Genomic DNA, 8109 nt, shown 5'->3' on the forward strand with positions numbered 1-8109 from the left:
TTATATAAATTATAATATTTATAAAAATTTATGTATTTGTATTTTTGCTATAATATTCACGTTCAGCGTTCATTGCTATGACATAATACTTCAAGGAGAAAAGACTGAATTTGGCTCATGGTCAGCTTCGCATCAACTGGCCTTAACTTAGGAGAGCCTTCCAGAACAAAGCTGTTCACATCATTAATATCCGGGATAGTAGAAAGAAGGAGGCATGGTGGGAGATGGTGGATGAAGAGTCGGAGAGAAAAGGACCAATCCTGAGATCTACTTCCTCCAACCAGGGCCTGCCTTCTAAAAGTCCACTCAGCTGTGGTTTAAACCATTGATGAGGTTAGACCCTCACAATCTGATCACCTATTCAAGCACTTCTTAAATCCTGGCAAGCTGACTACCAAGATTAACAAGCGAATAATGTGCAAAACTCTACACACTTTCTATACAAATAATGAACTGAGATAACTTCATTAAAATTAAAATGTGATTAAGTAATTAGAAAATGCAAATAAAAACTTGACCAAGTACAATGTATACAGAGTATTCAACATACATCTGGTGGTGCCATATTAGGCCAAAGGACAAGACTAGTTGGATTTTCTAAAGTTAGTTGTGCCATTTGAACCCTGTGAAATCCTTTGTTCACCTCTAAAATAACCTAAGAACAAATCATCATTCCCAACTATGTTGTATTTGTATTATAAAAATATGTCTTTAAAAATGATATGCAATATTGTTTTTAATCCCTGAAAGGAAAACTTGTTAAAATTATATAGGCTTTTTAATACCATAGGTGTGCATTAAACAGAGCCAGAAATGATGTTTTAAATTTCATATTAAAGTATATTTCTATTGTTTAATGGACAAAATAATAAAAATAACAAATGACTAAATACATTTGACATGTATTTATAAATATCTTATGTGATTACCATCTCCATTTATGTAACATTATTTTAATCAATACATTGACCCCATGAGGGATTACCCACATTTTGAAAAGGAAACACACACACACACACACACACACACACACACACACACATTAATTAGCCATTCAAATTATTTTTTAAAAAGGAGCAACCATTGAAGAACACCATGGCCATCCACTCTCCCATGACCATGGGCCTCAGTGAGGGCCACAAGGTGACTAAGAATGTGAGCAAACTGAGGCACAGCCACTTTTGTTGCTGTTTCACCAAACACACCAAGTTTGTGCAGGACATGATCCGTGTGGTGTGTGGCTTCGCCCCCTACAAGCTGTGTGCTTTGGAACTGATCAAGGTCTCCAAGAACAAATGTGCCCTTAAGTTTATCAAGAAAAGGGTGCATGGCCGGGGAGATGACTCAGTAGAATAAGGCTTCCCTGGCAAGTGCAAGGGCCTGAGTTCAATCCCACAAAAAGAGAAAAAAAGAAAAGAAAAGAAAAGAAAAGAAAAAAGAAAAGAAAAGAAAAGAAAAGAAAAGAAAAGAAAAGAAAAGAAAAGAAAAGAAAAGAAAAGAAAAGAAGAAAAAAGAAAAAGAAAAGAGTAGGGACACACATCCTCACCAAGGCAAAGGGCGAGGATCTGAGCAATGTGCTGGCTGCCATGAGGAAGCCAGCTGCCAAGAAGGACTGAGCCCTTGCGGAATCTTTGGAGAAAGTTAAAAAAAAAATCAAAAAAGCAGTAAACAAAAATTTACTTGAGAGACAGTTTAGAAGTAATTGATATGACATTAGAAGCAGTATGCATTTAGAAGACCAGAAAGACAGGCATTCCAAGCATGGCCCTAGTACTACACATTGCTATCTTCAGTGCAGTTACTTAGTTCACAGGTATCAGCATATATTGTACTATGAATAATTACTATGAAGACAACAATATACAATGTATTAGTTATTGTAACTGTCCTACTAACATGTTTTGAAACTGTCTCTTTGCTATTATTTGTTTCTCAATAAAATTAATAATGAAAAAGAAAGAAAGAAAGAAAGAAAAAAATACTAAAAAAATCACAGTCAGCAAGTTATGACTGATTGTAAAGGTCAGGTGTTAGATTCCTTCATAGAAAGTGAAGAAAAAAAGTAAACAGCACTGACTTTTTTAAGGGTTCTTTTATTTTGGTGTTACAGCAGATATCTTATCTCTCATGGGTTACAAATTAACCAAGAAAAAATATTTTCTAAAAATGCAATAAGGATTAGGAAAGAATTTTTGTTGAAAGCCAGATAGTAAATATTTTTGGCATTGTGGAACATATGATCTCCATAGCAACTACTCACCTCTCTGCTGCATGAAAGCAGCTGCAAAAATGAGAAAGCATATGTCTGTAGCTGTTTCTAATCAAAATTTACTTAAAGTTACTGACATTTCATTTTCAATAAGTTTTACATATCATAAAGTATTGTCTTCCTTTTCTTCAGACATCTGAACATGCACAATTCATTCTGGACTAACAGGCCACCCATGGTGTTGTGTTGGATTCAGGACTTACGTGAAGGAAACAATGATCCACTAGAAAAGCAGATTACTTAAAAAGGACGACTGAAATATTTCTCAAACGCTGTTTGGATTTCCCTCAGCTAAAATTAGAAGAGCTAAAATTTCTTTCAAGTTTAGCTTTCATGCAATGAAGGAAAACGGTAAATAAAAATTACTCAGAAACAAATCTCTTAAAATCTGACTAAAGATTATGAGAAAAAACAATCTTTTGTAATCGACCCCATCTTTTGGCCTAACGTGCTCTACGTTGCTGCTCCAGAGTCTGCACCTTCCTCAGGCTGTCCCTGTCCTTACACATCCATACTCACTGCCATGAGAAACACGGAAATTTTTTTTAAATTTTGTTTTAAAGAGAAAAATAAAGCACATTTCAAAACAAAATGATACAGTAAAAATGCTTAATACATTGTGAATTGTTATCAGATTGAAGGTAAATCCTATGTGCATATTTAGCATTTTAGTATTTTTCTACCTCTTTCATTTGATATTAATTTATTTCATAACTTAGTACATTATGAGTAAGAGTAGCAGCTTTTAATCTTTCACCAGTAACTTTCAAAATACATTGAAGTTGTGGTGTGCTTCAAACTAATACCTTCTTTTTAAAATGCTTTTTTTTTTTTTTTTTTTTTTTTTTTTGCAGAACTGGGGATTGAACTCAGATCCTTGTGCCTTCCAGGCAAGCACATATTCCACTGAGCCATCTCCCCAACCCCTAAGATGCCTTCATAAAATGTAGTAAATATAAAAAGCAAAAGTTAGAATCTCAGAATCTCAGAGCTTGAGAGGCTAAAAACAGGAAGGCCACTAGGTGTCTGATCTTTGAAGTAAGACCCTGTAGACCCTGTACTAATACATTAAAAAATAAAATAAAACACCTCAGAACTCAGAAGTAGAAGATACACCCTTCACTTCAGAGCCAACCTCCACTGACAACAAAAGGTATCCCATTCCAAGTTTTTAAATGATGGTATTTTTAAAAATTGCGTGATTTGCTCACAAGTGACAGAATAAGGACGACATATTGTTCTGAGAGCAGCACATTAACTAATAAATAAGGAATGTGTTACAGAAGTTTTATTAGTTTACCTAACGTTAGAAAATAAAACAATTCTAAAATTTCTGCGCTATAATAAAATAAAAGCTTACTATTCACTCAAAACAGTATAATTCAGGTCACTGTCTCCCACGACAGTCCTCTACTAAGCAGAGACTTAGAAATGCTAGCATTTTTCACATTGCACCTTCATCCTTCACTAGAATCTCTGCAAAATATTCCAATGGATCTGGCAGGATAAGAGAACATAGTGAATGTGGATTCTTTATTTATTTATTTATTTTTATGTATTTAGTTGTTATAGGGTCTCACTGCACAGGTCGGATTTGTAATGACCCTCCTGTTTTCAGCCTCCTCAGAGCTGGGATTATAGGAGTGCGCCAACACACCCCTGGACTGTGGCTGGCTCAGCCGGCCCTGGGTGCAGCATGTGGTACAGGAGATTGAACCAAGGTCCCTGCACTTGCCTAAGCAGGCGCTTAGTCTGCTGAGCTATCTCGCAGGCCCATGAATGTGGATTCTTAAGCAGAACACTTAATGATCTGTCTGGCCAGGGTATATATAATTTAAGTTTATATCCTTCCAACTTGAACCTAACTAACTATGACTGAAGGCAAATGTAGTCTGGTAAGGAGTCGGAGCTTGCTGGGAGGAATCTTTGCAGTACCAGCTGGTAAGATTAAGTGGCTCTCCAAATTCAGAATCAGCACTAGTAATGCCTTTTGTAAAAGCTTTATCTAGCTTTGTTTTCTTAAACAAAATGTTTATACCCTGGAAGCTCTTAAAAACATAATAAGAGAAATGTGTACTCTGTATCAAAGATAAAAGGTTACTTGTATTTTATTTTCAAAAACAAAAGAATGACATATTTTAACTATCAATAAAAATGTCTATACCATGTTATTTCTTGTGAATTCACATTTTTTTAAGGCCAAGACAGTAAATGACAGACTCTTGCTTCACTAGCTTTCAGCACTGATAATGTGTGAGGTTCTAAGTGTTGTTATCTATAATGTCTGTAATTAGCATATTATGATGCCTTGAAAATAAAATCTAAAGATCTTTGTATTCTTTTGTAGACACGCTTCATATTGAAAGCCCTTCAGAGGAAATTTTTATCTTCTATTCTTACCAAATAAGTCATGACTTTCTCATTGTTTCTTTTTCTTATGAATATAAGGTAAAATAAAATTAACATGTTTCTAAGACTATGATTACTTCGTTGGTAAAACAATATGGCTTTTTAATTTTAAAAATACACATTTAAAAAATCCTTATGCTGAGTATTCTTAGTTGAGCTTGACTAAACTATAATTTTAGAGATTAATATTTTAGATTTACTTAAAATATTGCTACAGATTTTATACTGTGCATTGACAAAGTATAGAGTCAGTGTTGGTATTGAATGTCAGAGCAGAATAAATGAAAGTCTTGTCCAGGATTTTCTAGGGGTACTGAAAATTCATTTCACTTTTGAGATATCCTTTTATGTTGCAGACTTTTAATCCTATAACCTGCTCAGTGTTGCTCTTGGAAAGGATAAACACAAATTCCTTTCTATGGCATGTCAGAACAGAGTGAACCCCATCTTCTTGTCAGAACAGAGTGACCCTAATTCTTCAGCAGCCTTTTGCTGCAGCTGAGAGCTGATCACCTTTCTATTGTGATTCACTTAGAGACCTGACTCAATGAACCTTTCAGAATGGTAGGATTTGGACATCTGATTATGGGTAGAATCTTTAAAGATCTTTCTTACATCACAGCACAGTTGCTCAAATAAACCCTTTACAAGTTTTAAGAAGTCTACTGAAGCATTCTAGAAAGACATTGTAGTTTTCTTACTAAATGTGTACATGTATCTCCCCACAAGATTTTAAAATATATATCATAATTTGGAAGTATTAAACAAATGCTAAAATTTAGAGTGTATATTCAATACTTCAGTTTGAAACATTCTTTGATTTCCCTGTAGATTATAAGCTCAAAATGTTGTCTAATATGCTAAATATTCATATTTTAATTTGTCTAATTTCTTTGAAGATTTTCTCTTTGGTTTTCTTCAGTCTGACTATAATATGTACAGACACTTTTATTTTTTATATTAAAGTACTTTTGCATGTCGCTGAGTTTTTTTGAAGTTTGGGTTCTTTGTGCTGCTTCAGAAAATTACCAATCTGACTGGGCATGTTGGCGCACACCTGTTAATTCCAGTGCTTGGGAGGCTGAAAACAGGAGGAGCACTACAAGTCTGATCTATATAGTAAGACCATATACAACCTGTAGACTTTGTCCTAAATTCATAAAAAAATTTATCAGTCATTGTTACTTCAAACACTTTCATGATGGAAACCTTTACTCGTATATACTTGCAAGACATAATGACCACATTTATCATGGAAGGTGGTACATAATGTATGCACATAATGTGTCTAAACTATCTCTTTCTTCTCTTCTCTTCCCTTCCCTTTATTTCTCCTTCCAGTTTGTGATCTCCTTATTTGCAAACTTGTTTCTGTCTTTTTTTTGTTTTAAAAAAATATTCTGATCATGGGTATGTCATGCCTTTTTTAGTTGTCCATCAGCTCTTGGATTTTTTTCTCTGTGTGTTGCAGTTTTGTTTTATTAGCATATTCTCAAACTTATTGATTCTTTCCTGAGCATGTTAATCTATACATGAAGCCACAAGAGAAGATTTTATTTGAATTTTTATTTATATTTTACTTAGGATTGATTTGTTAAATGCTAGCTTCTGTGGTAGATTCAGTGATCAACTTCTAGCACCCAGCTGAACTGAATCAGTGTGGTTCTGAGTGTGGCAGGCCAATCTAATGATCGTTGGTGATCACATAAAAGCAGAACTGGAGGGGAAGCTGCTGTTCATTCTCCTGGAGAAGCTTGTTGTACTGTTTTTCATGACGTGAATTCACCTGTTCTTATCATCAGAGGAGCCTGAGACCTTACTGTCACTTAGGATAGTTGTTTTTCTCTTTGGAGAAGCTCTGGTTCTTACCTGGAGTGATTCCTGAATCCAGTGCACATCTCTTAGCTGGATGACACAGCTCTTTAATCCTCTGGCCGACTTTCTAGCTTCCACCACCAGCCTTTGGGGCTTCCCAATGCAGATCATCAGTATAGACTTACATGATCCATTGTGGTAGACTCAAGGCCTTCAGTAGAACTCATTCAGGATGGTGCCATGGGATTAAGTTCCTCAGATGGATTCTTTGGGTCTCTATTGTGTATACAGATCTTTCGCACTGTATTATATTTAAGTTTTTTAGTAAATGTGATAAGATAATCAGTTATGTGTTCCGTATTAAACCTATTCCTTGCAAACCCTAATACACTTTATATTGTGATGGTTTTACCTCAATGTTCTACTTAGAAGACATGAATTTAAAATGAATCCTTAAGGGCTGGGGAAAAAGCTCAGTAGAATAAGCACTTGCCGGGCAAGCACAGGGTCCTGAGTTCAATCACTAGTACCACAAAAAGATAAATAAATAAATAAATAAATAAATAAATAAATAAATAAAATGAACCCTTAACTTCATGTCTAAAGATTATAACAGTGTTTTTGCTTTGTCAATAAGAACTCAATAAATTTTTATTACTAATTATATTTAGGTTAGATTCAAAGAGATTCATAGGACCTGTCACTTGGAATTTAACAGTCCAATAAAGAAGATCTAAAAATATAAAGAATTTGAGAAGTACTGGGTGGAACTGTGGCTACTACAACTACTAGTGAGAAGTTGATTTGAAATTAAAATACCCTTATGTGGCATTATGTTGAGTGACCCAATTTTCCTGTAAAAAATGTTAGTCATTGTATTCTATGCCACCAGCTATGTCTATAATTCATAAAATAAATACCTAATATGAATTATCATATTAGTAAAAACCTAAAGCTCTTGTATTTTCCATTGTTAAATGTTAAAATAATCCATAGATCAGCTTTATTTGCAGGCCATAAGGCCACTGTTTGGATGGTTTGAAAAAGTCATTTGTGAATTTTTGTCTTGCAGACTTCATAATGAGTACTTTTTGCTATGGAATTTTATGGTTTCCTTTTATATTCTAAGTTACCTACTTTATTGCCTGATTGTATCACCACTAACAACCTGACTATATTATATTAACTACAAATTGAAATAAAAATAGAGGAACAAATATAGACATTGTTTAACATTGTTTCAACTTGTAGGCCAATAGTTCAAATATATGTAATGTATCAGTAATTGTTTATCAATGCTCAGTACTGATTATTTTAATGAAATTATTTTTACAAAAGCATCATTTTCTGACATTTTAAATCTTTTCCTTAAGCTTGCAAAAGATACAGCTATATAGACAGGATATATTTTTAAAGGTCATTTGGTTGTGCAAATTCAAAAAGTAATGTTTCAATACTAAACATAAGAATATGATACAATTCATAGAGTGTAACAGAAGATAAAATTATTAGATATTAGAGACACATTGTAGACAGAATGTCAAGAGTAAGTTGAGCATAGGTATTTTGTGCTCTCTAGAACAATGTATAAACAAGAAACAACTTATCACTTAACA

This window comes from Octodon degus, unplaced genomic scaffold (assembly GCF_000260255.1).
Source record: "Octodon degus isolate 3935 unplaced genomic scaffold, OctDeg1.0 scaffold00013, whole genome shotgun sequence".
Classification (NCBI taxonomy): domain Eukaryota; kingdom Metazoa; phylum Chordata; class Mammalia; order Rodentia; family Octodontidae; genus Octodon; species Octodon degus.